Below are 19,842 nucleotides of genomic sequence, written 5' to 3'. Positions count from 1 at the left end.
TCAGAAGTCGACTCACTTTTGCTGCATTGGTGGGAAACTTTTAATTAATGGGCTTGATGGAGAGGAAAGTTCAGAGCAGTGCTTTTTAAAATGTGTTCTATCAGCATCACATAGGCATTTGTTAAAAATGTAAATCCTTCAGCCCCACCAGACCCAATGAATTAGAAATTCAGGGTAGAGCCCAAGCACTCTGTGTCTTTAACAAGCTGCTGTTTGAGAACCACTACTTCAGAAAGGGCAAATCAAGAGTAATTCTAATAAAGTCTGCTTGCAACCTGTTATATTAGGATTAGCAGAAAATTTAGAGAAGGAACTGAGAAAACTTGTTAAAAAAAAAAGATAGTAAATAAGAAGAGATGGGAGACTAAGACAAAGGAAAGAGGCGGTATGAATTAGGCAAAGGTGGGGAACTTGCGGGAGAGCAACATGGCCGGTGAGTAAAGGCATTAAAGAGTGTGGGAATGAGGTATGCCAGGATGTGGGAGAGCAGGCACTTTGGTAGAGTGATTTTATGTTAATCCAGGTCACCACAGAAAGAAAGGGACTATGGCTAAATAAGAATTGAGGTTAGAGGGGGAGCTATTCAGGAAGCTGGGTGGACGTGGGAGGGACCTGTAATCCGGCCCACATTGTCTCAACAGTGAGCGCTAAATATGAGGTGTTTGTTTATCCAGAAGAGACTACTGAGTCTGTGGAAATGGTGTGTACATATATAGTCTGTGAATGAAGGAGGGTGCTGAATATAAGGTAGAGTTTTTATAAGGCAAAATAAAGAAACAGAAGTGACACAGCAAAGTTAAAATTTCTGCCAGGTGAAAAGGTATCACTTAATATTGACACAGAGATTGTCAGTGACACTAACTGGAGGTGTATGGCACGGGCCAAAGGTCACTATGGAAAGGAAGAAGACAGGTGAGAAGGGAAAAGCTTGTCTAAATAGAAAATTGGTTTTGAGTAAGGGAGAGAGTGGGGATCAGGAGGGGAGGAAACCTCAGAAAGACTAGGCATTCATCACTATGAAAGGCTAAGATATATGGGGGAAATTGGGAGGAAAGAATGTTCTATCAGAGGGATGCAATAGATATACTCAGAAATTAAGGAAACACTAGGATATGCAGAATGAGAGGCGCTACTGAGGAGACATGAGGAAATAGCTAATAAAGAGCAAAATATGGAGGTTGGAAGCTAAATAAGGAGAGGGAATGTACAAACTAGGCTGGGGCAGAACAAGCAGTGTAGAAAAACAGGGAAGGGCATTAAAGAGGGAGGGCTAAATGGGGACATTAGGAAATGGGAGTTGGAGATTTGTCAGAGTTGTACATGAGCAAGGAAAAAGTGAAGTTAAAACAGAAATGTAACAGAGTAAGATTGGGAGGAGGAGGCTTTGTTGTTCAGGATGTTTTGTTGAAAAAATACTGGAAGTGATGGGTGTGGTCAATACAGTGAAAGGTCAGAAAGAGGCTGAGGGATGGATGTAAGGGGTAGGCCAGTGGCAGGAATCATGTGGATATTTATGCTGAACTGTGAGGACAAATGAATGCAGGAAAGCATGAAGGACATAAGGGGAGGTGGCAGTGGGTTGAGCAGTGAGTGCCCAACCAAAGAGGAATATCTGTCCAGAAAAATACCAATACCTGAAATTGGTAAGAATGGTATGTCCCTGGGTGGCAGCTGAAAGAACACAGAAAAGGAAGCATGTTTCTCTTGGTCAGAATAAGGAACCAGGAGGAAAGGAAGGGGAGTGCAAAGTGAAGATTTGCAGATGGGAAGGGATGGTCTGCAGAATGGCAGACACTGACTGGTGGGGTACAGCACTGTACCTAGCCCAAGGTTACAATCAGGTAAGGAGAAAGAGTTTGCTAGCTGAGTAAAGGACACTGAATTAGAAGAGTTGAGAGTAATGGAGTGGCCCCAGTGCAGATCAGGTATAACAGACATTCAGAATGGAGATCTTAAAAATGTGTCTAATTGGTCAAATTGGAGGGAATGGCCCAATGGTAATGAGTAACATGCCGAACAGAGTTTTAAGGACCTGGGTAGGAATGGGAATTAGAGAGTAGACTAGCTCTTAGTGCTGTGGGTAAAGATTTTTCATTAAAAATTTGGTTAATAGGGAAGTTCAGGGAGTTTTATAAAGATGAATTCTCATAAAAAGACACTGCTAGCAACCTTAAAATATACATCAAGATTGTACAATCAGGAAGCATGGGTGAGTGGTTTGTCTACAGAGAAAATTATCTGTATTCCTTTAGGAGTGGTTTGGAATAATGAGGGAAGTAAACCTCAGGAGAAAAATAACAATACATATCCAATGCAATAATACAGTGACAGTAGCTGAAATTGAGAGTTAAGATATGGTAAAGCATAATAGAATAAGACAGGAAAGAGGGGCTTTAATCTAAGTAATGGGAGCATTGTCTGAATTAGGGTGGAGTTCCCAGTAGTCAGAATGGGAAAAAAGTAAATAAGATCCACAGCATTTGGAGTAAAGGGGCCAGGAATGAAGAAACTATCAGATCTCAGAAGGGGTCTAACTAGTTAAAGTTCTTGGTGTTAGAAATTGCAATGCTTGGTGCATGTGAGAGAAAAGTGAAGGCCTGCATATGAAAAGGAGTCAAACTAAACTAGCTCTTGATGGAAAACTTTTTTTAAAAAAGGATTTGTATGTATTTAAAATCCTCAAAGGCAGCATTGCATATTATTTATGGGTATAAAATATTAAAATCATAAAAATATGTATGAGGATAAGTAGGAAATCATACAGAATTTTTCTTGGAGAGAGGTAAATGATTCTGAAGTGGTACAGAGGAAGTCTCAGTTATATGTGCAATATTTTATTTCTTAAAAAAACCTCAAATACAGCAGAGAGTTATGATAAAGAAGTGGGGTAGCAGGTTTATGAATTTGTATGAAAATTTTACTAAAGGGCTTGGTTGATCAGAACAAGTTAGAGGGGGAAGACTGGAATGAATCTTGATGAAAAGCCCCTGATAGCAACCTGAAAGACAGTGATTTGACCAACTAGAGAGTGCAGGTGGGAGGTTATCCTGTGAGAGGATGATCTGTATTTGGTAAGAAGTAGGTAGCAATCATTAAAGGAATAAATCTCGAGTGTATACCTCTAGGAAAAAACAATGCATACCTTACTATGATTAGAGATGGAAGCTGAAAATATTACAGATGTTAATATACATAACAGGAAATAAAAGAAATCAGGAAGAACTTGTTGAAAGATGATGTTAAACTTTGCTCAGAAATTAAAGTACTATGTTAGAACTGGCTGTAAGTGAGAACCTACTGAGATGTGTACTCAAAAAAAGAGGGAAGGAAAAAGATAGAAATTTAGCCTGAAATCTTAGTAAGGAGAGGGAGTGTAGGGTCTAGGCTGTACTGCAGAGTATGCAGTTTTGCAAAAAGTTAAACAAGGAAGACATTAAAGAGGGTTAGTTAGAGGAACATTAAGAGATTCCAGAATTGGAAGCTCAGGGAAGAGCTGTATGGTAAGCCAGATACTAACCAGCTGAGGAAAGAGGTGAGACTATGGCTAAATAAGAACTGGAATATGGTATGTTGCTGCCCAGTAAGGTTTGTTGGAAAAAGATTTGAAGCAATTGGTATAGTCAACAGAATGAGAGGTTAGAGAGATTAAATGTGAGGGACTTAAAATGGGCCAGAGCCTGAATCCTAGGTAAAGTCCAGAGTAAATGGAGGGTAGAAGCAGATTCAGTACAGAGTATAGCAAATAGGGAAGCTGCAAGAAGGTTGTACCATGAATGCTGAATATCAGAAGTGTACAGATCCAGAATAGGTGAATAGATGCACTGAATGATATCGCTGAAAGAAGGAATGCTGGAGGAAATTTAGGGAGTTTGCCGCAGAACGAGAAAGGGAAAAAGGAGAAAAGAAAGAGAAGCGCAGTATTCAGGTTGCTTGTGGACGGAAAGACATTTGAATAGTCACAGTGAGGGAAGAAATGGCTACTGCTTCATACTAAGGCAAAGGTCATGACAGAATAAAAAAACAGGGTGGCAGGTATGTAAAGAGGCACTGTATGAATTAGCAGTTCTGAGTAGATGGAATAGTAGCAAGACAGATCAGGTGTGCATGAAGGAAATGAGTTGTCAGATTTCAGAGCTGCATGAAGAATAAGAGGGGACTGGGGCCTGTTGTGTAGGCTGGCTTTGCAGCCTTAGTGGGAAACTTAATCCATCTCCTAACTTCAGGCATAAGGTAAACCCTGATAAGAATCCATTGGTGAAAACCTTAGAAACATCACCACTGACCTTTTATAAGGTGTTGATTGGGTATTTTTTCCACAGAACAAAGGAATGCTATTGGTTAACGAGTGGTTGGGGTCATGATGATGTAAACCCCAAGAGAATAATCCTACCTTCACTGCTATATTATAGAGTCAGTGGGTGAACGATATGTAGGATGTTTAATATTGGGCAGGGCAAATATTCAAGAGTTAGGCAGGAGCTGCCTTGTAAGTACGATGTTAAAGTTGCAGAGTAGCTGAAGAGTCCTGTTAGCTTGCACTCAGGCCTGTTTGGGATGGTGTGTGCTTGTTGCAGTCACAGTTCTCCTACCGATAGCCCGACTTCCTGTGCTCAAGATTTTTAAATGTGCATTATTCCTATCATCTTCCCTATAATATGTGTGCAGCAACTGAAGCAGTTTGCCAGTCAGTAAGTAAATGTTTCCAAAATGTTTCTTATTTATGTATTTCAGTTATAAAACACATATGCATTTGTTTATCTTGAATACCCTTCAACAGTCCTTGTGGTGTAAAAGGAGACTGGAGTCACATTCTTATGTGGTAACAGGGCATCATTTTGTACTCTGTGTAAACGTGTACACTGGTGGATGAATTATATGTTAAGTAATTGTGCAGGTGTTCTTTAAAATGGTTTATATTTTAAGAAATGCTTAAAAGTTTTTGTAATAGTATTTTTGTAATGGTTGAGAAATATGTTGGTTTTTTTAAAAGGGAGATGGTTAAGAACTTTTGCAAATTTAAGATAATTGTAATATGAGTGCTTATTAACAAAAAAATTTTTTTTGGCATATTTTAAACAAAGGATAATGAAAAGTGCTTGTACTTGTAAAGCAGTTGAGTCAGGAAGAGCAGCATGTGGTGAGGCAGTTCCTAAAAGGACTAGAGGGAGGAGCTAAGGTGATAACTAAAAATGAGACTTGGGAGGACAGTGTCCAGGAAAGTATGTTTGCATAAAATGGTGTGGTCTGTAGAGAGAGAGGTTACAGGAAGGTTTAGTCAGGTGGACCTAAAACAAGGCAGGTTGCAGGAATCCTGACAAGGAATAAACAGAACACCAAAACCATTTAGCAAAATATGCAGGAAAGAAGGAATATGGAAATGGATTGGGCAATGAATGTAGAATAAAATGAGGAAGCAAAGAGAAAGGTATTAGTGAGTGTATGAAAATAATAAACCCTGATATGAACAATTAATAAAAGGCAACAGAGGAAAAAAATACAAAGTAAGTGGACCTTACCTTTAGATGGGAAAGGTCATGTGAGGAATGACCTACTGAAAAGCAAGGTTTGGCACCATACTTGTATCTAATGGAACAAGGAAGAGTATAGATGATTGAACTAAGTAAGAAGAGCACCATATGGATTAAACAACATTTATGGGTGACTAGAGTAAGTACAGGGTAAAACAGCTTCACAATAAGGAAACCCAGAAACATGAGCGCTGGAGAAGGAGTCCATAAATCCAGGAAATGGCTATATGATTAAAGACAGCCAAACACACTGAAAAAAGTGAAGGCAGGATGGAAGCAATTCAGAAGGCACCCATGTGCATTACAGTGAAGTACTAAAAAAAGGCAAGGTGGGAAGATACTGATGTGTATGTTTAATCTACTTCCAAACTAAGGAGGGGGAAAAGAAGTGAAGAAATGGATAAAGAGGAATTCAGTTGACATGGGTGAAAAGGCGTCACGGAGTGGAACTGAAAAGTGCACACCCATGTCTACATAGGACTTGTAACTTCCTTAGAAAGATGGCACGGGACAAGTTAGGGAACAGGAGTGGAATGAGGCAGAGGGTTAAAATACGGCAGGTGGACAGGTACAGAATAGATGTGAGAAATTAGAAGTATACATGGGACAAAAGGAGTCACAGAGAAAAAACAAGAGCAAAAATATCCTCAATAATAATGGCTGTAAAAGAGGAACAGAGGAAATTGTATGGATTACACTTTGTACAGAGACACTGAAAACGTCAGAGAAGTGTGAAAGCAAAGCATGATAGGGAAACAGCAAAAAGTAGGGAAAGGATGGTAGTTGGACAGAGAATCTTGACAAGCCTGTCAGAGCATGTAAACTTAAAAGAAACGAAGAATTAATGAAAGAAGAAACTGTCCTGAATGGGAATGAGAACTAAGAAGGAGGAAGTTAAGAGTGGTGTGTACATTTTTATAGCTGAGTTCAAGGAAGGTTTAGATTTTTAAGATGTATAAGAAAAATAAGTTAAAAGACTCTGGCATTGAGAGCACAATAGAAGAACAAGGGACGGAGGAGGAGAGTTAGAGCATGTACTGCAGAATACTGAAGAGGACGAGGAGGAGTGCTCCGGTGAGTAGATTTCCAAACTTCTGTCTGAACGAATTAAACACTAAGTACTTTGAAAATAAGTAAAATGAATGAGGCATAGAAAACGAAGTTTAGTAAAAAGAAACATCACACTCAACAATAATGATTTTTGATAAAGAGGGAGGATGGACCTAAGGAAATGAAAAGTATAACTGTGTGGAAGGCTGGGGTTTTGGGGCATGCCGGGTATCATGGACTAGGGAAAGGTATGTGGGGGTTCCAAGAAGACAGTTCTGGGACAGTGAGAGAGTAGGGTCAGTGCTGGGAACTGGGGGATGAAGGGTCAGTGGCAGCAGCTGGAGCCTAGAGGCGCGCAGGGAGGGTGCAGCCCAGGGAGGCAGGCTGGCTTCCACACAGTGATTCTTCCCAGGGGTGGGGAGTGGTTTCCACCCGAGGGTGGGCTGCGGGCATGGACCCCAAGGCAGGCCTATCAGACCATCTGAGGGGGAGCAGTGCCCTGCTCACAGCAAAAACCAAACAAAACAAAAATCCACGAAAAGCAAACACAAAAACATGCCTGAAAGATGAGGTGTAGGCTGCCTTGGGGGTCATGCATCCTCGGGTGAGAATCACCGGGTGGATGGGGCAGAGAGGAGAGCTGGGCAGCTGAGTCGGGGTAGGTGGACGCATCATAGTCAGGACTGTCAGATGTGGGGAAGAAGGACCCAGGACCAGGCAGACAGCGAGCACGTGGATCTGGCCCACAGGGCAGCTGGGGTGGCGGGGGCAGGGGAGTTCACATCGGGTATAGGGAGGGCAGCGCCAGCATGGTGGCCCCGGGGCAGAGGAAGCTTGAGGAGTAAGGCTGAGAGATGGGGGTGGTGACTGAAGGAGGTGGGTTTGTGCAGATATGAGCAGAGGGCACTGGACGGATGTCCTCACAGAGGAAGGGGCCGACGGGACGGGAGACACGTGAAGGAGAGCATCTGGAGAGAGAAGCCAGCTGGGAAGGAAGGAGGAGGCGAGGAGGAGGCGTGGATGGGGTACCCAGGGCTCTGTGCGGGTGGGGACTAGCGTAGTACTGTCGGGCAAGGGGCTGGTGGGCATGGGGGCAGCACGGAGGGCAGCACGCAGAGGCGCTGTGGTGAAAGGAATAGGGTGGACTCAGAGGAAGAGGCTCCCTGAGACCATGTCAGGAGAGTGTACCCCGAAAGGGGTCTGGATGGGAACGGGAGGGGTCACGGGCAGGATGTTTGGTGGGAGGCAGGCTGGGCAGGGGGAAAGCACAGCCTGGGTGCACAGGGAGGTGAGCGTGGGTTGGTGGGTGGGGGGTGTGGATTCAGTACAGTATGTGTGAAGCAGAGGTGACTGAACTGGGCTGAGCAGAGTGGGGGCATCAGGAAGGGAGCACACAGCAGAGACCACTGAATCCAGCCAGGGGATTCACAGGCGATGCTGGGAGAATGTCCCACGGCTCAGGACAGTTCCTTTGCTGTGTGTGTGGAGGGAAGCCGGGCCTGGGAGGAAGGAGCAGGTGAGCAGTCTGGAAGAGGCAGGAGAGTATGGCAGAGGGGATGTGGTCCAGGGGCAAGAAGAGTGAGGAAGGGCAGGCGATGGCACCTCACAGCTAGGGCCGGAGGGGCCTGTGGAGAGGATCAGGGGACACGCGGCATGAAGATGGGTGGCAAGAAGCCAGAAGGAGGGAGTGGACATGGAGAACCCAGGAAATGTGCCCCCTAGTGGGAGAAGGGTGTGAGGAGGCCCATGCAGGAGGGAGAGCACCGTGCTTGTAGGGCAAGCGAGGATGTCAGGGGAAACGGGAGGTGGGAGGATGAGGTACAGAGGTAGTGGTCTGGTGAATGTGACGGAGTCAGCCCTATTGGTGCAGGGCATGGTGAGAATATGAAAGGTCAGGAGACACTCAGACTAGGCAGGCCCTCTCCCAAATGATGTACCTGAAAATGTACTACAGAGCTTAGGGGTGATTTCAGATAGCAGATGGATTCAGTACAGCATGTTGGGGACAAAAAGCTGGCAACCTGGGGAGCAAGAAGGCTGATCAAGAAGGGAGCAGTTGTCAAAGAAAAGAGCACTGACTCCTTACAACAGACATCTGGTTAGGGGGTTGGTCATAGTGCAGAAGGGAAGAGAAATGGATAGGCAGCAGAGAAGAAAAGAGAATTTCATGAAGGTGGGAAGGGTTCAAGGTCTGTGAGGGGACACTGGTAAAAAGAGGAAGAGGCCTGAAAAGCTCCCAGTGAGGGGCCATTGGCAGATTTAAGGAGAAACGTGTGATACTGAGACGAGATGGTAGGAGTACAGCTAATAGCCCAGGTGTTTGAAAAAGACCTGGGTCCTCAGGAGCAAGTGGGGAAGAGGATGCAATGACTGAAGCAAGGGGAAATGGGGCAGCATTGCACATTAAGATGAGCCTGCACAGAACCAGTTGCAGGTGACCTCAGGAGCTTCAGGATGGATTCATGTGGATGGAATCCAGTTAGTGGGTAGCCAATATGCTTAGAAATGTTGGGGGAATGGGTGCAGAGCAAGGCTGAGAGGACAATTTGCAATGATCACTGAATCTGTGTTTCTGCTATTCTGGGAGGTGTAAAGGATGGAAGTCTAGCAGGTGGTAGACAGACCTTGCACAGAGAAGTTGGGTAGGAGGTGGGGAAACCTTGAAAACCAGTGGGGTGTCATAGGTCTAATTTGAGAAGATATGTGAACAGAGGGCACAGAGGGAGCGAGCAAGGGCCTAAGAGTGGAGGTTTGGGAGGGAGGCTTGATCCAGTAAATGGGGGGAACAAGGCAGATGGGAGGACATTGAGGAGAGTCCTAAAATCTGCACACGGGTATCAGGAGAGAAGAGGGCAAAGGGGGATCCGGAGTGCATCCCGGAGCCTGATGGAGGAGAAATGGAAGCAGCAGAAAAGGAAAGGCAAAGAGGAAGAAGTGACAGGACTGTCTGCAAAGTCCTGTGGGTAAGGGCTTGATTAAAAGGGAAGAGGGAAAAGGAAGTAAGATAAGACAGGGCAAGGCTGTGGAAAAGGAAGCCTGAAGGGAGGACTGGGGCTGGACCAAATGGAAGGACCTGACAAGAGGCAGCAGACGGCTTTGGAGATAATGTGGTGTGGAGGAGGCTCAGGTCCTGTGACAGTGAAGGAGCACACAGGAGGGAGCACACCCTTCTGGAGGAGGGATGACTAAATGCAACTCACCGACAAGTGTTAAGGAGCTTTGAGATTCGTGGGCCTTAGAGAAGACGCAAACCACTTTCCCTGGGTAGTGGGGAAGTGGGTTGCATCAGGATAGGTCATGCCGAGGAATGTCAAAATGGGGCCTTAATGAAGCCAGACAGGAGGGTCACCTCCCAGAGACAGACCAGGTGAAGGGAGGCACCAGGGAGGGATGGAAGATGGAGCAAGGTAGAAGGGAGACAGGCTAGACATCTACGGAGTGAGTGCGGAGAAGAGGAGAGTGCCTGAGTAAGCATCCTGGCAGATCTCAGAGCTGCCAAACTGAAGGAAGTTCAGAGGGAGTGGGAAGAAGGAGTGGTAAAGGGGTGGCTAGCAGTGGCTGCTCCCAGGGCCTTAAATGTTGTGGCAAGGATAGAACTCTGGGGCCAGGCTGTTTACCACGGATCCGGCGGGTATCAGGTAGGAGGTGGAGATGGGATGAGGAATGGGATTCAGGTCAGCTTTGCCAGGGTTAGATGGGGGGGCAGGCCAGGACTGATGGGCACGGGGATGGGATGGGCTAAGGTGGGGGATGCATGAGCCAGACTCAAAGCATTGAGAAAACCATCTTCTGTGACTGAACTTGTGGACTGATTACAAGTACAGTGTGGAGGTAATGACAACAGGTTGAGGAGAGAATGGGAAAAAGCAGTGAATGCACCCAGAAAGGATAAAGAGAGTAACTGCAGGAAAGGTGGAATGGAAAGGTTTGCAGGTAACACAGAAGGACGTGAGGACCACAGGGGCAGGCTCTGTAGGAGAATAGATTCATGGATCTGAATTGAGAAGGAAATGTAGGGAAAGAGACCATGGCAAGAACTGAGAAAGACCATATTTGGACCAAAGGTATGGTCACAATGCCTTAGAGTCATAAAGGGTTGGGGGGCAGGAGGGGTGTGAGGGTGGGGTGTGCAGTGAATAATGCTATAGTGCAGACAACAGTTTGTGGCACCTCAGGTGTCAAAAGAATAAATATGGAAGGAAATACGGTGGTTCCAAGAAGATAGTACTGGGCCAGTGAGAGAGTGGGGCAGTGCTGGGAACTGGTGGATGAAGGGTCAGTGGCAGCAGCTGGAGCCTAGAGGCGCGCAGGGAGGGTGCAGCCCAGGGAAGCAGGCTGGCTTCCACATAGTGATTCTTCCCAGGGGTGGGGAGTGGTTTCCACCCGAGGGTGGGCTGCAGGCATGGATCCCAAGGCAGGCCTATCAGACCATCTGAGGGGGAGCAGTGCCCTGCTCACAGCAAAACCAAACAAAACAAAAACCCACAAAAAGCAAACACAAAAACATGCCTGAAAGATGAGGTGTAGGCTGCCTTGGGGGTCATGCATCCTCGGGTGAGAATCACCGGGTGGATGGGGCAGAGAGGAGAGCTGGGCAGCCGAGTCGGGGTAGGTGGAGGCATCAGAGTCAGGACTGTCAGACGTTGGGGAGAAGGACCCAGGACCAGGCAGATAGCGAGCATGTGGATCTGGCCCACAGGGCAGTTGGGGTGATGGGGGCAGGGGGGTTCACATTGCGGGTAGGGAGGGCAGTGCCAGCGTGGTGGCCCCGGGGCAGAGGAAGCTTGAGGAGTAAGGCCGAGAGATGGGGGTGGTGACTGAAGGAGGTGGGTTTGTGCAGATGTGAGCAGAGGGCACTGGACAGATGTCCTCACAGAGGAAGGGGCCGACGGGATGGGAGACACGTGAAGGAGAGCATCTGGAGAGAGAAGCCAGCTGGGAAGGAAGGAGGAGGCGAGGAGGAGGCATGGATGGGGTACCCAGGGCTCTGTGCGGGTGGGGACTAGCGTGGTGCTGTCGGGCAAGGGGCTGGTGGGCACGGAGGCAGCACGGAGGGCAGCATGCAGAGGCGCTGTGGTGAAAGGAATAGGGTGGACTCAGAGGAAGAGGCTCCCTGAGACCATGTCAGAAGAGTGTACCCCGAAAGGGGGCTGGATGGGAACGGGAGGGGTCACGGGCAGGATGTTTGGTGGGAGGCAGGCTGGGCAGGGGGAAAGCACAGCCTGGGTGCACAGGGAGGTGAGCGTGGGTTGGTGGGTGGGGGGTGTGGATTCAGTACAGTATGTGTGAAGTAGAGGTGACTGAACTGGGCTGAGCAGAGTGGGGGCATCAGGAAGGGAGCACACAGCAGAGACCACTGAATCCAGCCATGCGATTCACAGGCGATTCTGGGAGAATGTCCCACGGCTCAGGACAGTTCCTTTGCTCTGTGTGTGGAGAGAAGGTGGGCCTGGGAGGAAGGAGCAGGTGAGCAGTCTGGAAGAGGCAGGAGAGTATGGCAGAGGGGACGTGGTCCAGGGGCAAGAAGAGTGAGGAAGGGCAGGCGATGGCACCTCACAGCTAGGGCCGGAGTGTGCTGTGGAGAGGATCAGGGGACACGCTGCAGCAAGAGGGGTGCCAAAGAGCCCAGAGGAGGGAGTGGACATGGAGAACCCAAGGTTTTTGCTTGTCAAAGTGGGAGAAGGGTATGATGAAGCCCATGCAGAGGGTCCTAGTGTTGGTATGGTCAGCAAGGAAAGCGAGAGATGAGTTTGAGGTGGTAAATGATGTTGTCCGTAGAGCCACTGGACAGCTCTGTCAGGGCAGGGCACGATGAGGTGATGAGCGGTGACACAGAATCCCAGAGGAGCAACAGCCTTCTCCATAGTAGCTGACCTGAAGGGGCAGGGGGTTTCAGGGTGAATTCAGACAGCATATGAATTCAGTACAACACCCTGGGAAGAAGAGGATGGCAACAGAGGGAATAAGAAGTGGGAAACAGATGTGGGGGAAAAGACTACTGAATCCATTTCAGAGACAGGCGGATGGTAGGAAAAGTAGGCTGTGATGTTGGAGATCAACCATGGGATGTCTTGACAAGAGTGAGAAAAAAAGCCTATGATGAGCTGAGAAAGGAAGTGACGTTTTTCAACTGAATCCATTCTGTGCTATTCCCGAGGTCTATAAAGGATAGAGGTCTAATACGCGGCAGGACTCTCTACACAGGGAAGCTGGGTGGTAAGGGGGACATTCAAAACCTGTGGGATGCATAGGTCTAGTCTTAGGAGATAATGTGGGCAACAGGGGGCATGAAGAGAGGGCAAAAGGTGGGACAGCTGAGACTGGGGACTGAGGGGCTCTTGATCATGAGGCATGAGCTGATGGGTAACTGAGAAGACAAGGCATCATGGGATGGAGAGCATGAGGAGGGTGTTGAAATCTGTCTGTTGGGGTTGTGAGGGGAACATGGCTGAGAGAAAGAGGGCAAAGGAAAGATCCTGATGGTCTCAGTGGGGAGATGAAGTGCAGGGGCAATGGGTGGGGTTGCATCTTGGAGCCCAGTGGAGAAGGAATGGAAGCAGCAGAGCATGGAAAGGAAGAAGTGGCAGGAGTGGTTGTAAAGTCCTACGGGCAAGAATTGGTTGAAAGGGAAGAGAGAAGAGGAAGGCAGGTGAGACAGGGCGAGGCTATGGAAAGAGCCTGAAGGGAAGGAGTGGCTGGAGTCAGTGTAAAGACCACACAAGTGATAGCACATGGTTCCAGAAAGAACATGGCATGGCGAGGAGATGGCAAGAGTGTGAGGTGGGAGAGCAGGTCTCACGAAGTAAAGGGATGACCCAATGCAACTCAGTGATTTGCATTATGGAGCTTTGAGAATCATGGGCCCTAGAGAAGAGGCAGAGCACCTTCTCCAGGCCAAGGAAAGAAAAGAGGAAATGGGTTGCATCAGGAAAGGTCATGGGAAGAAATGTTAAAATGGGAACTTGATGAAGCCAGACAGGGGGGCCACCTCCCAGAGACAGACCAGGTGAAGGGAGATCCAGGGAGCCACTGAGGGAGGCTGGGATGGGATGGGGGAGGGGGAAGGCTGGATGCCCACAGGGTGAGCAAGAAAAGGGAGGCAGCAGGTATCCCGGCAGATCTCAGAGGTGCCAAGCAGAACGAAGTTCAGTGTACCAGGGCCAGCTAACCTAAGCAACCTCACGGAGAAGGCAGAATGGCACATCACTGTAGGTGGTGTTCAGTGGCTACTCCTACAACCTTGAATGTTGTGGCAAAGGGAGAACATTTTGGCCAGGCTCTTTACTACGGATCCGGTGGGGATGGGGTGGGAGATGGGATGGGTGGGGGGTGGGGGATGGGTGGGGATGGGAATGGAGGGTGGGGGGTGGGACTTGGGGAGGGGTTTGATGGGGTTGGTTGGGGGGGCAGGGTTGGGATCAGTGGGTGTGGGGGAGGGGGCGGGGGGGGGCATGAGCCGTGTTCTAGGCATCAAGAAAACCATCTTTAACTGTGCTTGTGGACAGATGTCACATCCAAAGTTGGGGTAATGACAGCAGGTTGAAGAGAGAGCAGGGAAGAGTAGTGAATGTACCCAGCGAGGAGAAAGAGTAGCTGCAGGAGAGGCAGAAGGGAAAAGTCTGCTTAGTGGAACACACACAGAGCTGTACGGACCACTGGGGCAAGGCTCTACAGGGGGACAGGGTCACAGGCCTGAAATGAGGAGGGTAATATAGGGAAAGGGTCAATAGCAATCGTTGAGAAGGACCAGTTTTCCACCAAAGATACTGTCACAATGTGTGACAGCCACAAATGGTGGGGGCAAGAACAGAGTTGGGGGTCAGAGGTATGAAAAGAACAATGCTGTAATGAAGAGAGAGACTTGGAACATGTCAGCTGTCAAAGAGTAAATAGGGAAGGAAATATGGTGGTTCCAAGAGGAGAGGGTTGGGCCAGTGAGAGAGTGGGGGCAGTGCTGGGAACCGGGGGGTGGAGGGTCAGTGGCAACAGCTGGAGCCTAGAGGTGTACAGGAGGGTGCAGCCCAGGGAGGCAGGCTGGCTTCCACACAGTGATTCTTCCTGGGGGTGGGGGGTGGTTCCACTGGAGGGCGGGCTGCAGGCATGGAACCCCAAGGTAGGCCTATCAGACCATCTGAGGGGGAGCAAGTACCCTACTCACAGCAAAAATAAAAACAAAAAAAGTCCACAAAAAGCAAACACAAAAATATGTCTGCAAGATGAGGTGTAGGCTGCCTCAGGGGTCATGCATCCTTGGGTGAGAATCACTGGGTGGACGGGGCAGAGAGGAGAGCTGGGCAGCTGAGTCGGGGTAGGTGGAGGCATCAGTCAGAACTGGCAGACGTGGGGGAGAAGGACCCAGGACCAGGCAGACAGCGAGCACGTGGATGTAGCCCACAGAGCAGCTGGGGTGGCAGGGGTAGGGGGGTTCACTTCGGGTGTAGGGAGGGCAGCACCAGCGTGGTGGCCCCGAGAAAGAGGAAGCTTGAGGAGTAAGGCTGAGAGATGGGGGTGGTTGACCGAAAGGAAGATGGTTTGTTTGATGTGGACAGAGAGCACCAGATGGGATGTCCATGTAGAAGGAAAAGGTGGATGGGACAGGAGACGACACAGAGCATCTGGGGGAGGTGGTTGTTAAGTTGGGTGGAGAAGGAGAGAAGAGGCGGACAGCAGTATGCAGGTCAAAACTGCACATGGTGGTGGTCAAGTGTGTGGGGATGGCAGGCACCCGGCTGGAAGGAGGATACAAAGCGGAAATGCTGTGGTGAAAGGGGTAAGGGGTCAGAGGAAGAGGCTTTCCGAGACTGTGTCAGGCATATGTGCAAAAAAGGGGTTTGGATGGAAACCTGAAAGCTTACAGAGATGTTTGTGGGGATCCACAGAGAGAGAATTGCTTGGGTGCAGAGGTAGGTGAGCATGGGTCGGTGGGTGGAGGGGGTGGATTCAGTACAGCATGTCAGAGATAACGACAATGAACTGGGTTCAGCAGAGGGTGGGGGGTCAAGAAGGGAGCACACAGAAGGGAAGACTACTGAATCCAGCCAGACGAGTCACAGGTGGTAGCTGAGGGAATGTTGCACGGTTCAGGTAGGACCGTTCCTTTGCTGTGTATGCAGGAGAGAAGGTAAGCAGGGGAGACTGTCAATCTAAAGCCAGGAGGTTGAGGTTAGGTAAGCAGTCTCTATGAGGCAGGAGACTGGCAGAAGGGAGGTGGTCCAATTGGCAAGAAGAGTGAGCAAGGGCAGGTGCCTTGCAGTAGGCCATAAGAGGCCAGCTGAGAGGATGTGGGAATTCACTGTGCAAAGAGTGGATGGTAAAGAAGCCAAAGGAGGGAGTGGTTATAGAGAATGTAGGAACTCTGCCCTCGAGTGGACCAAGGGTGTGGGAACCCATGTAGGTGAAGGCATAGCGCACGTAAGGCCAGCAAGTAAAATGCGAGGAGTGGGAGGAGACCAGAGGAGGAGGACAGAGGTAGTGGCCACTTGCAAATGTTGAAGACAACTGTGTCAGTACAGGGCACGGTGAGACATGAATGTCAGAGAAGCAAGGACCTTCTCCAAATGGTGCACCTGAAAAGGGAGTGTGCTTAGGAGAGAATTGGTACAGCAGATGGATTCAGTGTAGCATGTTGGGGTTGAATAAGCTGGTTGTGGGGCAAACAAAGGGCAGATTGAAAGGCAGCAGGTTTTAAGGAAAAGACGACTGAATCCATTCCCCAGGGTGGCAGGTGGCAGCGGCAGTATGATAGGGAGGTGAAGCTGAAGTGGAGGTTCTCTCAAAGACAGGAGCAGGAGATGAGGCCAAGGATGGACTGAACAAGGTTCATTTCATGCCCTGCATGGAAAGGCAGAGAGAAGTCTTGAGAAGGTGAACCTCAAGAACAAGTTGGGTCAGGGGAGTAGCAGGGAAGAGGAAGGGGCAGGGGGCATGGAAGAAGGGAGAGAACCTCAAACTTGTGAGGGTCTCAGGATTGGTAAAGGGGGTAACTTGGGAAAGGGGAAGGTGGCCTGAAGAGCTCTGAATCTGGGGACGTGAGCAGATCTCACAGGGCAAGAGGAGTGGCACGTGACAGAGCCCTGATGGCAGGAGCTGAACAGAGCAGAACCAGGGCACCACAGCCCAGGGGTTTGAAGACCTGGACGATCAGGAGCAGGTGGGGAAGGGGATGCAACGACAAGGACGACAAGGTGAACCAGGGGAATGGGGCAGCACTGCACATTAAGGTGACCCTGCATAGAACCACTGACAGGTAACTTCAGGGACTTCAGGATGGACTTATGTTGACGGAGTGCAGTTAGTGAGGAGCAGGTAATTATTAGAAATGATCAAGGAGTGAGTGGGAACCAAGGTAAAGGGGAGAATTCACAATGATCACTGAATCTGTGTTTCTTCTATTTTAGAAAGAGTGGATATTTAACATACATGGAGAGATTCTGCAGAGAGAAGTAAGGAAGGAAGATCTTCAAGCAGTGGGGTGTCATAGGTCTAGTCTGAGAAGATAATATGGGTGACGGTGGGTCACAGAAATGGGTAGCAAGCATGGGCTTGAACAAGATGCTTGATCTGTTTCACGACAGAGGAGGCAAGAAGAATGGGATGGAAAGCAAAAGTGGACCTTAAATCCTGAGCAGGGGTTGTGTAAGGGGGAACACAGCCATGGAATAAAGAGGACGCAGGGAGATCTGGACGTTTTAGCGAGGAGTGGGAGACCAGGTGATGGGCAGGGCCTGATGGAGGACAGTTGGGAGCAGGGGTGCCAGGGAAGCAAGAAGAGAAGGAAGTGACAGGACTGGCTGTGAAGTCCTATGGCCAAGGGCTTGACACAAAGGGAAGGGAGAAGAGGAAGGTGGTGAGACAAGGCAAGGCTCTGCAAACACAGCCTCAAGGGAAGGCAGTGACCGGAGCTGGTGTGAGGACCACATGAGTGACAGCAGATGGTCAGGAGAGAATGTGGCATGGCAAGGGGATGGAAAGGTGTGAGCAGGAGAGCAGGTCCCAGGAAGGAGGAGCACACCCTAATGCAGTGCAGTGAGGGCCCTGGGAAGCTTGGAGATGTGCGGGCCCTGGAGAAGAAGCATGGTGCTTTCCCTTGGCCAAGGCGGGAAGGGGAAGAAATGGTCAGGAAAGAAAAGGTCACAGACAAGAATATGAAAATGCTGGCTTGATGCAGCTTGATTGGAAGGTTGCCTCCAAGAGTCAGTCATGATGAAGGGAGGTGCCCACCCAGGGAGGATGGTGAGTGAGTGCAGTGGAAAGGAGACAGCTTGGACACCAACATGGTGAACAAGGCAACCTGACTGATCTCAGGGGCCAATCTCAAACTTGAAGGAAATTCAGAGCTTTTGGGGCCAGACAAGTAAGCAGAGGTGTGAGGAAGTAGTAGACACTAGGGGTTTTGCTTCTGTCCTGGCAAGGTAGAACTTTTCAGCCAGGCTTTTCAGTATGGATCTGGCAGGGACAGGGTGGAGAGTGGGGACAGAGTTCAGGCTGGGGTGTGGGTCAGGTTTCAGTGTGCTGGACAGGAGGGCGGGGTTGGACAGTGGGCATGGGTTTGGAGCTGGTATGAGCCAAGCTTCAGGCACTGAGAAAACCATTGATAACAGAGCTTCTGGAATGATTATCTGTCTGGTGTTGGGGGTGATCACTGTAGTTGAGAAGAGTTGGTAAGGACCACTGAATTCATATGAGAAGACAAAGAGGAGCTGAGGAGAGGTGCGAAGGTCTGGTTAGCAGGTAACAGGGCACATTAGGACCATGGGGGCAATGCTCTGCAGGAGATGGAACCCTGTATCCATCTTGAAATAAGGAGGGGGTTGCAGGGAAAGGGACAAGAGTGAGTGCCAAGAAAGACCAGCCTGACAGAGGGAGTTTCAAACTACCTGAGAGTCCTCAGGGGTTGGGGGAGAAGGCCTGTGCGGAGGGCGTGGTGTGGAAAGAAGAGTGCTGTAATTAAGACTGGGTGTGGGCATGGCGGTGCACAGAAGTACAGAAGGAAGGGTATGTGGGGGTTCCAAGAGGAGAGGGCCGGGCAGTGAGAGAGTAGGGTTAGTGCTGGGAACTGGGGGATGAAGGGTCAGTGGCAGCAGCTGGAGCCTAGAGGCACGCAGGGAGGGTGCAGCCCAGGGAGGCAGGCTGGCTTCCACACAGTGATTCTTCCCGGGGGTGGGGACTGGTTTCCACCCCAGGGTGGGCTGCGGGCATGGACCCCAAGGCAGGCCTATCAGACCATCTGAGGGGGAGCAGTGCCCTGCTCACAGCAAAAACAAAACAAAACAAAACAAAAAATCCACAAAAAGCAAACACAAAAACATGCCTGAAAGATGAGGTGTAGGCTGCCTCGGGGGTCATGCATCCTCGGGTGAGAATCACCGGGTGGATGGGGCAGAGAGGAGAGCTGGGCAGCTGAGTCGGGGTAGGTGGAGGCATCAGAGTCAGGACTGTCAGACGTGGGGGAGAAGGACCCAGGACCAGGCAGACAGCGAGCACATGGATCTGGCCCACAGGGCAGCTGGGGTGACAGAGGCAGGGGGATTCACATCAGGTGTAGGGAGGGCAGCGCCAGCATGGTGGCCCCGGGGCAGAGGAAGCTTGAGGAGTAAGGCTGAGAGATGGGGGTGGTGACTGAAGGAGGTGGGTTTGTGCAGATGTGAGCAGAGGGCACTGGACGGATGTCCTCACAGAGGAAGGGGCCGACGGGATGGGAGACACGTGAAGGAGAGCATCTGGAGAGAGAAGCCAGCTGGGAAGGAAGGAGGAGGCGAGGAGGAGGCGTGGATGGGGTACCCAGGGCTCTGTGCGGGTGGGGACTAGCGTGGTGCTGTCGGGCAAGGGGCTGGTGGGCATGGGGGCAGCACAGAGGGCAGCACGCAGAGGCGCTGTGGTGAAAGGAATAGGGCAGACTCAGAGGAAGAGGCTCCCTGAGACCATGTCAGGAGAGTGTACCCCGAAAGGGGTCTGGATGGGAACGGGAGGGGTCACGGGCAGGATGTTTGGTGGGAGGCAGGCTGGGCAGGGGGAAAGCACAGCCTGGGTGCACAGGGAGGTGAGCGTGGGTTGGTGGGTGGGGGGTGTGGATTCAGTACAGTATGTGTGAAGTAGAGGTGACTGAACTGGGCTGAGCAGAGTGGGGGCATCAGGAAGGGAGCACACAGCAGAGACCACTGAATCCAGCCAGGGGATTCACAGGCGATGCTGGGAGAATGTCCCACGGCTCAGGACAGTTCCTTTGCTCTGTGTGTGGAGAGAAGGTGGGCCTGGGAGGAAGGAA

General features: G+C 49.8%; 1 protein-coding gene and 1 long non-coding RNA gene across 2 annotated transcripts in view; one reads left to right on the top strand and one right to left on the bottom strand.

Annotated features, from left to right (window-relative positions):
* COPG2 (COPI coat complex subunit gamma 2) overlaps positions 1-19,842 on the bottom strand; it is a 125,006-nt gene that overhangs the window by 7,385 nt on the left and 97,779 nt on the right. The gene's annotated exons all lie outside the window — the stretch shown is intronic.
* On the top strand, positions 1,648-18,885 carry LOC140849859 (uncharacterized). Its single transcript, XR_012132134.1, has 2 exons — positions 1,648-10,853; positions 16,976-18,885. It is a non-coding gene; the product is annotated as an uncharacterized lncRNA (long non-coding RNA).

Source organism: Manis javanica, chromosome 6 (assembly GCF_040802235.1).
Source record: "Manis javanica isolate MJ-LG chromosome 6, MJ_LKY, whole genome shotgun sequence".
Taxonomy (NCBI): Eukaryota; Metazoa; Chordata; class Mammalia; order Pholidota; family Manidae; genus Manis; species Manis javanica.
The sequence above is the reverse complement of the archived record's forward strand: the minus strand, read 5'-3'. Positions and strand labels throughout refer to the sequence as shown.